This window comes from Coregonus clupeaformis, chromosome 30, assembly GCF_020615455.1.
Source record: "Coregonus clupeaformis isolate EN_2021a chromosome 30, ASM2061545v1, whole genome shotgun sequence".
Lineage (NCBI taxonomy): Eukaryota > Metazoa > Chordata > Actinopteri > Salmoniformes > Salmonidae > Coregonus > Coregonus clupeaformis.
The window spans coordinates 52,609,827-52,624,171 of record NC_059221.1 but is presented as its reverse complement, the minus strand read 5'-3'; the positions used below and the strand labels follow the sequence as shown (position 1 = coordinate 52,624,171).

Sequence of the window (14,345 nt, the reverse complement as noted above, 5' to 3'; positions counted from 1 at the left end):
TTGGTAAATTACCAGTGGCTTTCCAACCCTAGCTAGATGTAATGCTGAGTAAAAGATGATGAGAGAGAAAGAGAGAAAGAAAGAAAGTGAGAAAGAAAGAGGGAGTGAGAGAAAACAGTAGACCTGGGAGGATTCATTCCAAGGCAGATCATTATTTTCTCTCTGTATTCTCTGCTGTTTACGTGGCACAATAGATTGATTTCTCCTCATCACAAAGAACAAATCAGCTTGTTTGCCGAGGAACTCCTTGGTGCAGAGTGGTGTTGTGATGCATAAAATAGACTGAGTGAGTGGTTGTGTACACTCTTAGAAAAAAGGGTTCCTAAAGGGTTCTTCGGCTGTCCCCATAGGATAACCCTTTTTGGTTACAGGTAGAACCCTTTTTGGTTCCAGGTAGAACCCTTTTGGTGTCGATGTAGAACCCTCTGTGGAAAGGGTTCTACATGGAACCCAAAAGGGTTATACCTGGAACCAAAAGGGTTCTACCTGGAACCAAAACGGTGACAGCCAAAGAACCCTTTTACGTTCTAGATAGCACCTTATTTTCTAAAAGTGTAGTCATGTTCAATACCTGGACCCGTAGAAGGGGAGAAAATGAGAATGCAGCCTTGGTTGAGGTACATTGTGTAAATAAATAAATTAAGTAGCTTCCGTAGACTGGTGAATGGATGGAGGATGCAAATCTCTTCAGGCCTCCTACACCCTCATACTTACCTTGAGTTTCAATACAGGTTCAGGCTGTGCTGAATTCTGTCCCATTCACATTCATATGTACACAATAGTCTCAGCCAATGTCACAGGAAAAAGAGTATGTAATTAGGGACATTCTTAACCGCTATGCTACCTACCTTAGAAGGCACTTAGACCAAATGTCAAGGAAACGTTTGTTGTTTGGTCAAACACACTTTAGAAGCCTCTCCTTCCAACACAGATTTTCACTTTTCACTCTGTCTCTGTCTCTCGCTTTGTCTCTCTCCCGTGTCACTCAGTGCTCTTTTCCAAGAATCAATGAATGTGATGGTAGTCAATAACACCACTCAGTGTGATGCCCCTGACCTTGCCTCAGGGAACCTCTCTCTGCACTAAGCCAGAGGAGATAATAGCCTTCTACACCTCCTAACACCCTGCAGACACGCACAGGCCACAAGGCTGCCCTCACCTGACCTCTGCCTCAGCCCCAGCCTCAGCTCCAGCCCAAGCCTCATCCCTAGTCTCAGCCTCCTACCAGTCCCACAATCCACTGCTTTGTGTCCTTATATACCAGGGGAATCAGGTTGCCACGCAGCGAAAGTGGGTCAGGTGACATGGGGGCTGACGTGTAAGCTTGTGCTCTTAAAGCTTTTCCCAGCCTCTCTGCTTTCGTCTCTCTCCCCCGCTCCAGCTCTCCGTCCAGAAGTCTCTGAGGGAATCCTGACCTTAAGAGAAGACGAAGAGATGCCAGATGGGTGTTTTTAAGAACATGCTGTGGCAGCTCTAAAAATAGGGTCCGCTCCCGCTCTCTTTCCCTGTGTTCCCCCTGGCTGGCCCTATGGGTGGATAGCGGGCTCCACTCTGTCTCCTCTCTGGTTTCTCTCCTCTCCATCCGTCAGCAGATCTGACCCTGACATCCCTCCTCCCTCCCCGCTGCAGTCAATCCCTTCCTGTGCAGGCTGCAGTGGGTCACCTTTGCCCAGTTCTGCAGAGTGGGCATACTGCACTGAACACCCCCCATCACCTTGAGTCCTCCTGCCTGCCTGCTCAACCATGGCCTACATTTGTCTCCTATACAGGAACTGTGCAATGAAGTTGTAAATCATATCAAAGCTAATATAATTAATCAAGACAGAATTATTTCACTTCAATGAAGGAGAGGCTGTTCTAATTGTTGAAGATAAAAGGAGTTAACAGGTGATGTTGGTTAACTAGAGTCAATTAGACAACTACAGTAACTGGCTCCCTCCCTGTTCCCTGTTCCGAACACAGACTGGGGCTGTAATACTATGTTATTACAAATGCACTCCAAGTCAGCCATAGTCCATAAACATTTACCTGCACTGAGAAATGATTTAAAAATATATTATTTAAAAAACACAGTCTTAGCTAGAATGCTGCCCCCAAATATGGTCATGGAAATGGCTCTGATTTTATTTTTATTTTTATTTATTTTTTTATTTTTTTTGATGAATGATCAGTTTATGGAAGAAGTAGGGGGAATGGAGTGGGAGAGAGGGAGAGAGCGCAAGAGAGGGGGAGAGAGAAAGAGAGATAGGAATGTTGCCTGCCTGAATAGTGAATCTGGGGTGAGTTCTTCTCTCTGGAGAAGGCAGGAACAATGAGAGTGGAGGGCTGCTGGATCTCCAGGCCTCTCAGGGAGACTGAGACAGAAGGAGCCCAGGAGAGGAGCAGGCTGCTGGGGATTATTTATAGAGTTGAGTGGGCTTCACGGACGCGCGCTTCGCGGGCGTGGAATGTGTCAGAGAGAAAACGCATAATTCATCAAAGCCCTCTGCTCACTCTGAGACATATTTTTATTTTGCCAAAGAGAGAGAGAGAGAGAGAGAGAGAGAGAGAGAGAGAGAGAGAGAGAGAGAGAGAGAAGAGAAACTTCGGCAAACTTTTTACTGTTAATATTTATTGTTTATTTCACTTTTGTTTACTATCTACTTCACTTGCTCTGGCAATGTTAACATACGTTTCCCATGACAATAAATTGAAATTGAGAGAGAGAGAGAGAGAGAGAGAGCGAGAGAGAGAGAGAGAGAGAGAGAGAGAGAGAGAGAGAGAGAGAGAGAGAGAGAGAGAGAGAGAGAGAGAGAGAGAGAAAACTTCGCAAACTTTTTACTGTTAATATTTATTGTTTATTTCACTTTTGTTTACTATCTACTTCACTTGCTCTGGCAATGTTAACATCGTTTCCCATGACAATAAATTGAAATTGAGAGAGAGAGAGAGCGAGAGAGAGAGAGAGAGAGAGAGAGAGAGAGAGAGAGAGAGAGAGAGAGAGAGAGAGAGAGAGAGAGAACTTCGGCAAACTTTTTACTGTTAATATTTATTGTTTATTTCACTTTTGTTTACTATCTACTTCACTTGCTCTGGCAATGTTAACATACGTTTCCCATGACAATAAATTGAAATTGAGAGAGAGAGAGAGAGAGCGAGAGAGAGAGAGAGAGAGAGAGAGAGAGAGAGAGAGAGAACTTCGGCAAACTTTTTACTGTTAATATTTATTGTTTATTTCACTTTTGTTTACTATCTACTTCACTTGCTCTGGCAATGTTAACATACGTTTCCCATGACAATAAATTGAAATTGAGAGAGAGAGAGAGAGCGAGAGAGAGAGAGAGAGAGAGAGCTGGGCAGCTTTTTTACAAAACAATTTCTGGCTCGATGTGTAGTAATCAGCCTGGCCTTCTACCACTCACTCCTCAACTCCTACTCAGGTGACTGAGCTCTACTGAACAGCAGCCAATTAGCCCCCCTCCCTCTGACAACACCTCTACCTTGTCTGCCTGCCTGCTACTCTGCCTGGGATTGGAGAATACACAGCTCTTGGTGGGCGGGTGGCTACTAGGGCATGGGAGTTGTTGTGTGTGTGTGTGTGTATGTTTTCTGCCTGTGTGAGTTTATGAATGCATCTATGTATGAGGAGGTCTAGAATAGATTGCTGTACTGAATTGAGTGTGTCATATTGTAGGAATTGTATGCATGGATTTAGGACATCAATGATGACCTCGAAAAACGAGATGGTGGAGAAACTAGATTGTGTATGCGTGTGTGCACTGTCTGCGTGTGGACAGTACAGGATGCCCCTCCTGCCTTCCTCCTCCCCCTCCCCTTACCCATGGTCCCAGATGGGGAGTTAAAGGAGAGGAGAAAGAAGTGGGGGAGTGGAGTGGAGGTGCACTGCAGCAGCTGTACAACTCTCAAGCGTCAAACAAGCAGGAAGGGGCACCTCTCTTCCGCCTTCAGCTGCATTGCAGACTGCAGTCAAGGTTACCACAGTCGCCGCTGCGATGGGCTGAGGTATTCAGGGCACCGAGGAGAGGAGAGGCGGAGAGAGAGGAGAGAGCCAACTAGCTTGAGGAAAACGTACCGGCCTCTCTCTCTGTCCGCATTTATTTATAGCCAGAGAACCTTCATATGCTGACTGCTGCAGCTCACAGTCTCACACTCCAACACCAAATTAAGTTTCAGGGCTGCCTAGCAGGGGGAAACAGTTCATTCGTATTCGATTGCATTGATAGAATCCGTCTCCCTATGTCCTCTGTTCTCTTTCTGTTTCTCCTTCCCTTCCTCCCTCTCTCTCTCTCTCTCTCTCTCTCTCTCTCTCTCTCTCTCTCTCTCTCTCTCTCTCTCTCTCTCTCTCTCTCTCTCTCTCTCTCTCTCTCTCTCTCTCTCTCTCTCTCTCTCTCTCTCTCTCTCTCTCTCTCTCTCTCTCTCTCTCTCTCTATCTCTCTCTCTCTCTCCCCCTTCTCTCTCCCGTTCTCTCTGTGTGTCTTTGATCTGCTGGCAGTCTGTCATATCACATGAAAGTCTTATCTCCAAGGTGGGACTAAATGCCGTGGAGATGTGTGACAAAGGACTGGCAGCGTGATATTTCCTCTTAATCACACTACCGTCCATTCATCTGTTCCATCTGTCTGTTTGTGAGTTGGTTAAAAACATCTGCCTTTGTTAGTTGGTATTCAGGCGGTGATTAATCATTTCCCTTGGGGGGCAGGCCAGCGATGCCAGCACACACCACTAGCCCTGCCTTAATTGTTTCTGCAGCATCAATCTAATGTCTTTATTGCGGCTCAGTGACTAGCTAGCGCAGCAGATATCAGTAAGGGGTTTGGAGAGACCCATGTGTCAACGCACCAGTGTCAACAATTACACCTCCTTCATTAAAAGTCATCAGTATGGAACCGGGCAAACAACCATTCATGTAAAACCTAATCAAACATCACACTGTAGGCAAATATGACAATGAACAAACATGACTGGAATATAACTGGAAGGCTTTTATGTTACTATTCAATTGGATGATGAACAACAAGGAAACATTTGAGGAGGAACATTTCAAATGTTTTAAATGAACTGAACATGTTGAATTGGAAATATTTCCATTGATCCACTGGTTCACCGATCACCAATAAAGTGTTTGGCACACACAGGAGCAGTGCTCTGTGTGTGTTGTGTGTGTTGTTGGGTGGGTTGTTGTGATCAGCAAAGGAGGGATATTCAGAGGAGATGGATCTGAGATGGCAGATACCAAAGATGAGCAGATTCAGTTAGCTTCAGAAAATGCTCACATCAAGACAGGTCATACAGTGGTATAGTGCAAGAGGTCATACACATAACTCCTAACCCTAAACCTAACACCCAACTCTAATTCTAACCCTAACCCTAATTGTAACCCTAAAATAGCCTTTTTGCTTGTGGGGACCGGCTAAATCAAAATCATTTTTTATTTGTCACAAACGCCAAATACAACAGTGAAATGCTTACTTACAAGCCCTTAACCAACAATGCAGTTTTAAGAAAAATAAGTGTTAAGAAAGTATTTACTAAAGTAAACTGAAGTAAAAATAAACAAAAAATAAGAAAATAGAAAAATAACAAATAATTAAAGAGCAGCAGTAAAATAACAGTAACGAGGGGGTACCGGTACAGAGTCAATGTGTGCCGAGTAGTTGCCATACCAGGCGGCGATGCAACCAGTTAGGACACTCCCGACGGTGCAGCTGCAGAACTTCTTGAGGATCTGAGGACCCATGCCAAATCTTTTCAGTCTCCTGAGGGGGAATAGGCGTTGTCGTGCCCTCTTCACGACCATCTTGGTGTGTTTGGACCATGATAGTTCGTTGGTGATGTGGACACCAAGGAACTTGAAGCTCTCAACCTGCTCCACTACAACCCTGTCGATGAGAATGGGGGCGTGCTCACTTGTCCCCACTTGTTCAAATTTTCCTTGCTTTGCTATCCTTGTGAGGACTTCTGGTCCCCACAAGGATAGTAAAACCAAACGACACACACACACACACACACAGTGGGAAATATCTTATAAGAGAAAATGTGCTCTCTAAGTAATAAGAATGTGATTCAACAGAGAGAGAGACAATGACAATGTGAGACATTGCGGTGCAGGAAATAGGAACAGTTATCTAACCTAATCCACAGAGATACCATGTTTCTTAGAACATCTAGGAGGTGTGATTTCAAACATCATGGTTCAAAGAACATTCTGACATCAGAGAGATGAGACATGAAACAACCTCCCCCCCATCTTAACCTCCCCCCCCCCACGCCCCCTCTATCTAACCACCCCCCCAACCCCCCTCCATCTTACACCCCCTCCCACCTCCATCTTACCTCCTCCCTAAGTGTCACCCTCAGAGGGCGTACGCCCCGTCCCCCTTTCAGTTTCTCTACCCGTCACAGGGCTGAAATAGTATTGTACAGGAGTAGATAATTGGACCCATCGGAGATACATGGGGCTGGATGGAGAGAATGAGAGAAGAGAGGTAGAGGAGAGTAGAGGCAATCAACAGGGAAATCGACAGATGAACTACAGGAGAGGAGAGCTGCTCCCTCCCCATATTCAGAAAGGTGGGATATGATGAACGACCGCTCCAGCCTCCACCAACAGCCTTTCACTGTCAGCAGGCTACATGTATCGAAGGGTTTCATGACGGATAGTAAAAATAAACAAAGATTTTACATTGGTGAGTGTATTGTAACTTATTTATTTAGAAGAGCCTATAAGTCTCTCTCCCCCCTGTTATTAGTGTTGGTATACGGGAGTTCAATACCATTGACCAGCCTCTCTGTGGCCCTGTAATTAATGGATTGTTTGGTGCAGTTTGGCTTGTTTAAAGTTCTCCATAGAGTTTCCAGTCATTATTGGAGAAAAAATTGAAAGAGTGTTAACACATACTGTATTGGTTTTAGTTTTCAGGGCACATCCGTAGAAGAGCGCACCTGCATACACACACACACACACACAATACCTTCAGACAGAAATAAAAATACACTCAGAGCATACCAGAGTAGGATATGCTAATTTAATACAGGCACACACACACACACACACACACACTGCATTAGTGAACTACTTACTGAGTGGGATTAGCTACTAGTTATGTCTGTTAAAACTGCAACAATGCTGCTGAGTTGTGGGTTGAGATGGCTTCACCGACTGTGATTTCCTCAGACTGGCTTGCTGAGATTCTGTCAAGACAGATTTCCTCTGCGTGGGTGAGAGTCAAACTCACCATGTGGGACTCTAAACTGCCGTCATGTGAGAGATTAGCGTAACAAATACCAGAATGTTGACAGTGGCTGTGTGAATCTCTCTTCCTCTCTCTCTCTCCTCGCCCCTCTCTTTCCACATCTTTCCTGCTCTCTGTTGTGTTTTACCCTTGTAAAAGGTGAGTGATGTGTGCTTAGCGCAGGCTGTAGCTGGATTCAGATATCACCCTGAGTGTGATAGTGATGAGGGAAAGGGGAGGTTGGGTAATGGTGTGGTAATACCAGATCAGTGGAGTCTAACCTCTGATGACCTGTCACGGTGCTGGGACAAGCTGCAGGGTTCACCTCACCAGCCATGCTGGCCTGTCAAATCCCCCAGGCTGATGGCTGTCTGGCTCCTCTGCCTGTATGTACTGTATGTGTACAGGACTGTGTAGCCGAGACGGAGCTGTGACTGCTTGTCTCAGTGTGTGTGTGTGTGTGTGTGTGTCTGTCTGTGTAGGCTTTCATGCTCTGATCCCTTCCTCTGCTCATCTACCCCATGAGTCACTGTGTGTTTGGAGAGATAGAGAAAGAGAGATGACGTCATCCGCTCTCCTCTGTTCCACTTTTCTTTCCACCACGGCCCTGTGGTGTGGGTTATTCATGGCTTCAGCTAGAGTTCCATGGACTTCTTCATGACATTCTACTTGTTGCAGAGGATGTAGTACAAGGATCTTAGCAGAGTCGTTTGCTCTAGTGCTAAGCAACCCAGACAGGCCTGCCAGTGCAGTGGCGTGGTGAATGGAGCAGTATGTCAAAGTCCCACAGGAAGAGATAACCATCCCTAAGGGGACGCAGTCATCACTGTCCTATTCAACGCTGTGGATTCAGCACAGCAGAACACACTGTTGGCTTTCACACTCTACAGGCCTGTGCATTGGCATGTGGCAGCAGCCTTATCGATCCTGTGTAGAGATGTGTGTTATTTGAGTGGCTGAGCTGTTTGTTTGTGTATGTAAGAGCAGTGTGCAGCTCCCCTGACTCTCTCTGAGCAGCCCTGTGTAGCCATGCTGTAGTGGGAGAGGTCCGGCAGACAGGGCACCCCCGAAGTCCTTGGGGGTCCTGACACTCCACAGACTCCCATCTGGCCCTGGGGAGGGGCAGGCAGGGCCAGGGCAGGCCTGATAGGGCTGCATTCCTGCCTGGGTCTACAACGGTACGGGCTGGGGGAGGGAAGGATAGACAGAGGGTAGGAACACATGAGAAAGGTATGGGATTTTTAGAGAGGAGCTAATGAATACTGATCATAGTGGTAGATAAAGAAGTACATATACCTTGCAGCAACCTCCCAAGTCTTCCCTATGGGAGGTGGGAGGTAGGCACCATCATAAGGTTAATAATATGCAGTCAATGGGATATTTAAGCAATAAGGCACAAGGGGGTGTGGTATATGGCCAATATACCACGGCTAGGGCTGTTCTTATGCACGATGCAATGCGGAGTGCATCGATACAGCCCTTAGCCGTGGTATATTGGCCATATATCACAAACCCCCGAGGTGCCTTATTGCTATTATAAACTGGTTACAAACGTAATTAGAACAGTAAAAATCTATGTTTTTTCATATCCGTGGTATACCCATGGCTTTCAGCTAATCAAGTAGACATTTTATGTCAAGCAGTAAATATCTTTATCCAGATCTAGCAAACCAGTCTTGTGTACACGCTACAGTGGACCTCAGAAGGTTTGTCACACTGAGTGTCTTAAGAGTTAAGTGAGGAGCGTTCTCCACGTCGGACCAGTTTAAGGGGTAGCGGTAGTCAGACGAGCGTGTGACAGACAGACAGACAGGGTTGATGTGAGGAGAGCGGGTGTGATTCACAGGACGATGGGGCTTGTCTCAGCGTCACCCCTCCATCAGGCCCAGTCATAAATCCCCCCCCCCACCACCACCATCCCCACCCCCCACCCCGACCCCGCTGGGGGCGCTCAGCCACCTTCACACACAACACACACAGGGTTACCAAAATACCCCCGTCACCCCAGCAACAGCAGCAACAGGCGAGGGAGGCGAGATAGGGCCAAGTTGACCTGCAGCTGAGCTGACCACCAGAACAGGGCAGACAGACAGGCTGGGACTAACTGACATCTCTGCCAGGAAACAGCCTGGAGGGAGGGGTGAGAACATGAAGCGATGGGGTAAAGGGGAAGGGGTAAACAGAGAGAGGGGATGTGGAGAATGGAACGGGTGAGAGAGACAGAGAGAGGGAAACAGACAGAGAGAGGGGATGTGGAGAATGGAAAGGGTGAGAGAGACAGAGAGAGGGAAACAGACAGAGAGAGAGTGAGAGAGAGGGGGAGATAGATGGACGGATGGGTTTATTGGTATTTGTATTTTTTTGTTGTCATGACCTTCTTGTCTCCTGCAGTCCTTTTAGAGCTGTGGTTTAATTGAACAATCGAACAACAAAACCCAAAGTTCTCCAACCATCTCTGGCAATCAATGCAGCTGATTTAGGTTAAATCAAGATGAAAACTCAACAAAACAGTATCTGTGTGACAATTAAAATGTTGTAGTCCACACACACCCGCACCCAGGAATGTATACACTCATAAACACAGATCCCACACACACGCACCTTCTGTGTGCCTGCTTTAATGTGATTGAGGGAGATCAGAGAGCAACAGCTTGTCCTGCTGAGCCCTCAGGCTAATTATAACTTCATGTAGGGTCGGCTAATGAAACACAAGATTACCCACACCCTTTGACCTTTAGTGCTCACAGCACTTCCCAAAAGGAGGCAGACCTGGAAACAATCTCCCATGTCCAACACTTCGCCTCCTCCTCCCTCCTCCCCCCTCCCTCCTCTTCCTTCTATCTGCTTTCTGTCTGAGAGAGCTTCCCTCACGCACACACACATCCTTAAAACGCCATGCAGCTCAGTCTGGTGGACTCTTAAAACAGAAGAAAACTACAAAGTATCCGTTCTCCTTGTCATGAATCCCGCTTCCTGAGTCTGTTTCTGCCTGAGTTGCCTGTTTTCTGTCTTGGAGTCTGTTTCCTGAAGGTTCCTGAACGCACTCTGTCCTCTGTAGCTCAGCTGGTAGAGCACGGCGCTTGTAACGCCAAGGTAGTGGGTTCGATCCCCGGGACCACCCATACACAAAAAAAATGTATGCACGCATGACTGTAAGTCGCTTTGGATAAAAGCGTCTGCTAAATGGCATATTATTATATTATTATTATTGCCGGGCGACGAAGCTAGGCGGGAGATCTCTCGATTACCCGCACCTGCATCTCATCAGCTATCTGCACACCTGGTCCTGATCATCACCTCTTCATAAGCTCTGACCTGACATCCATTCCCTGCCGGATCGTTAGCCATGAACTCAAAGTTACTAGAGTTAGTTTTGTTGTTTTGTACATTTTGCTTGCCGTGTACTTACCTTCGTTTACTCTGTCTACAGTCATTCTCCCGGAACATTCACCCCACCCCTGCCTGGTCGTCGGTGGCTTCGGTGCCATCATTGGATCTGCCTATTCACTCCCACCAACTCACCTCCGCTGCCCGCTCCGTCTCCTGGATTATTCTGCTTCCACATTTGAATCTGTAAATAAATACTCACCTTCGTTCTACTCACCTTGTCCTGGTCTGCTTCTGGGTTCTGCTTTAGAGAATCGTGACACTGCTTTTGGTACGGGACTAAAATAGACTCTCTGACCGCCATCTGAGTGGTCGCCTGTAGGTCCTGTGAAGAAGCCAAATGGGGAGGGACTTGGAAGCCATGTTAGATTAAAGAGTTCAGGATGGGGGTGAAATGTGATGTCATAATTATTGCCCCCGGCGTCATCGATGTGGGCGCTAGGGGGAGGAAGGGGAGTGTACGGGGGAAAGGGAGCAGGGGGAGGGGATGGGGAGCCCATTCAGGGTGGGTGGTGGTGTGGTGGTCCATGATGTTGTGAACTGCGTCCCAAATGGCACTCTATTCCCTATATAGTGCACTGGACCCTTATCAAAAGTAGAGCACTATATATGGAATAGGGTGTCATTTGGGACGCAATCTTACTCCCTCTGTGAAGTGGTTCACACAGCCCCTTTACCTCTATATCACCTCTTAGGCTGGGGGTGGCAAGTAGCCTAGTGTTGGGCCAGTAACCGAAAGCTTGTTGGTTCGAATCCCGGAGCTGACTAGGTGAAAAATCTGTTGATGTGCCCTTGAGCAAGGCACTTAACCCTCATGTCTCCAGGGTCACAGTCAATAATGACTGACCCCTGGCCGTGACCCCACTCTCCGAGGGTATCTCAGGGGAAACACATTTCCAATTCACATGTGTATAATACACACTTGTATATGTGTGAAATAGGACAAATGATTATGATTATTATTATATTGGTATCTGTTGAGTGAGAGTGAAGTAGTGCTTCTCTTCCCTCCAGCTGAACCAACAGATCGTCTTGGAGGTGGTTCATGTTTTACTATGCCCTGATGATTCCTGGCACTGTTTCGCACAACAACTGAATGCAAATGCCAAGAATTTATTGGAAAGGGGGGACGATAAACATACACCCGTATTTATCCTTCCTTAGATTGTTTATGGCTCCCATGACACTGCCCCCGTGGTGGGGTGCCCTAGTAAAGCCAAGGCCTGTTTTCGCATTGAATTATTTTCAACCAGGGCTAATACCTTCTGACTTCAAAAGGTTCGAATTCAATGATTTATAGGGTGTCCACCCACTCTGCCCAGAGTGATGAAATTTCACTTCCTTATGTTATAAAATGCCTTTTACCAAGACAAATATGATTCTTCATGTTCTGAATCATTCAGTGGGGTCTTTCTCTAACGTATCATTAACATTATATCCAAGAAGTCGGATTTTGTAACCTAATACATCCGATAATAAGAACTGACTCTGTTGACAAAGTGGTGCCGCTTTGAGGATTTTACATGTTGTGGTGGTCGTATGAGAAGTTGTTTCCGTGGGTCTCAAAAATCAAAATGAACATGACACAAGCTGAATTAAATGTAAAAGGCTTTGAAAATAAAAAGCTTGTGGTACGCTCTGTGCTCCGTTGACATTTCACAGAGATACGCTTGTTTTTCGGAGAAATCGTGATGTCGCATCAGGCATCATCTGCTACTGCCTGTCAGGTGTAAGATGGATGGCTTTGAGGTGTTTCACTGGGGCTTGGGGGCTAAACCATGCTCTGGGGGGGATTTATCAGGTCTGTAAACAAATAGAGAGGATTCACAAAAAGTTCAGATTCACAGACAGTATAGAGAGTGAGTGAGCTAGATTGAGTGTCTATCTGCCATTTAGTGTCACGAAAGATTTCGTTGCTCAGTCAAGCGATGCCAAGTGACAAGCCGATAGATCATTATGTCTGATTTGCCTTCATGAAAACTTCTTACAAGTCGATTCCCACTTTATCTTTCAGTAAGGAGAAATTGTTCACCCTTATTCACAGATTCATACACATTTGGAATAGTTTGTGTCGCATAGGTCATTATTCAAATCAAATCAAATCAAATGTTATTGGCCACATGCGCCGAATACAACAGGTGTAGACATTACAGTGAAATGCTTACTTACAGCCCTTAACCAACAATGCATTTATTTTTTAATAAAAAAAGTTAAATAAAACAACAACAAAAAAGTGTTGAGAAAAAAAGAGCAGAAGTAAAATAAAAGAACAGTAGGTAGGCTATATATACAGGGGGGTACCGGTGCAGAGTCAATGTGCGGGGGCACCGGCTAGTTGAGGTAGTTGAGGTAATATGTACATGTGGGTAGAGTTAAAGTGACTATGCATAAATAATTAATAATTATTCCCTGTGTGTGTGCGTTATCTCACTCCCTCTTAGTACGCAGGTCCAATAGGGATATTGGATAATACCTACAATACTGTATAGCGGTAGGCCTGGATGTCAATTCTGTGTTTACCAGTTACAACGAACGTTTCCCCATTTCTTGACAGGAACCTTTCTGTCTTTCTATTTCTCTCTCTTTATCTCTCTCTCATTATCTCTGTCTCCCCAGTCAGTCTTATAATATAATCTGTAAGGATCCAGAGCTGCCCAGGAGTTACTGAGGGAGATAAGACTAATTAGAAATGCACTGGGCTCTGCAAATATTGCATTACAGGCTCTGCTAGTGCCTGTTGTCTGCCTCTAAAAAAGAAATTAATGTACATTCATTCCCACTCCTGATAAGTTTCAAGTTTTAACGTCACGTGCACAAGTACAGTGAAATGCCTTTCTTGCAAGCTCTTATTCCAAAAATGCAGTAATCAATATCAATGTAGTGCTATAAAATAATGTAAAGTAGAACAAAACCACACGAGAAATAGAAATAAGAAATACGAAATAAGAAGAACACGAGAAAGTAAGTAAGCTATATACAGGGTCAATTCCAATACGATATTTACAAGTGTGTGTGTGCGTGTTGGAGTGTCAGTGTGTGTGAGTGAGTGTGTGAGTGTGCAAAAAGAATAATAACAAATATTGATAAATATTTTACCTGAAAATCTCATTTGCAGCTTTATTGTAGTTTGAATCTTTGTTTTGAAGGCCCTTAGGAGTGTTTGAGGAACTACACTATTGAAACATTAGCCAAAACAAAATGGTATCCACTGCCTCATGCCCTTATCATTAAACTGAGTGCTGCACTTCTAAACGGAAACAGTCCTCGTACGGCATGCATTATATTACCATTTATCTTGAGGGGAGACCGTGGGAGTTACGTTTGCCTTCACCAAGCAGTTACACAATGTAAACTGGGAGCTGAATAATCAGACAAGGAAATATGCATTTTAAACATGCATCTGATTATCATCCCAAAGGTCAATGTCTTTGTGTGTTGGCACAACGCACAATGTTATGAATCTGTTAATAGTGTTGGTTTTGTTATTTCTGCCAGCAGTCAACTGTCAGAACAGGCACGGCATGGGGCATCCATGGCACTGTGCCAGCACTAATGACCAAACCTCCTGGGGGTTGGCTTGGTGGGGGGTGAGCAGGGGAAGGAAGGGGGTGGCTGCATGAAAACACAAATGTCCTCCGTAACTGGTCTTCTGATGACAGGTTGTTAATGCCTGCTGTCAGAGCCAGTGTGGTTTAGCACAACCCAGAGGGAGGTAAATCAGATCCA

The 14,345-nt window shown here is 45.6% G+C and overlaps 1 protein-coding gene across 1 annotated transcript in view; it reads left to right on the top strand.

Annotated features, from left to right (window-relative positions):
• Nucleotides 1-14,345, top strand: part of LOC121569582 (inactive phospholipase C-like protein 2) — a 102,997-nt gene that overhangs the window by 52,431 nt on the left and 36,221 nt on the right. The window lies entirely within an intron of this gene.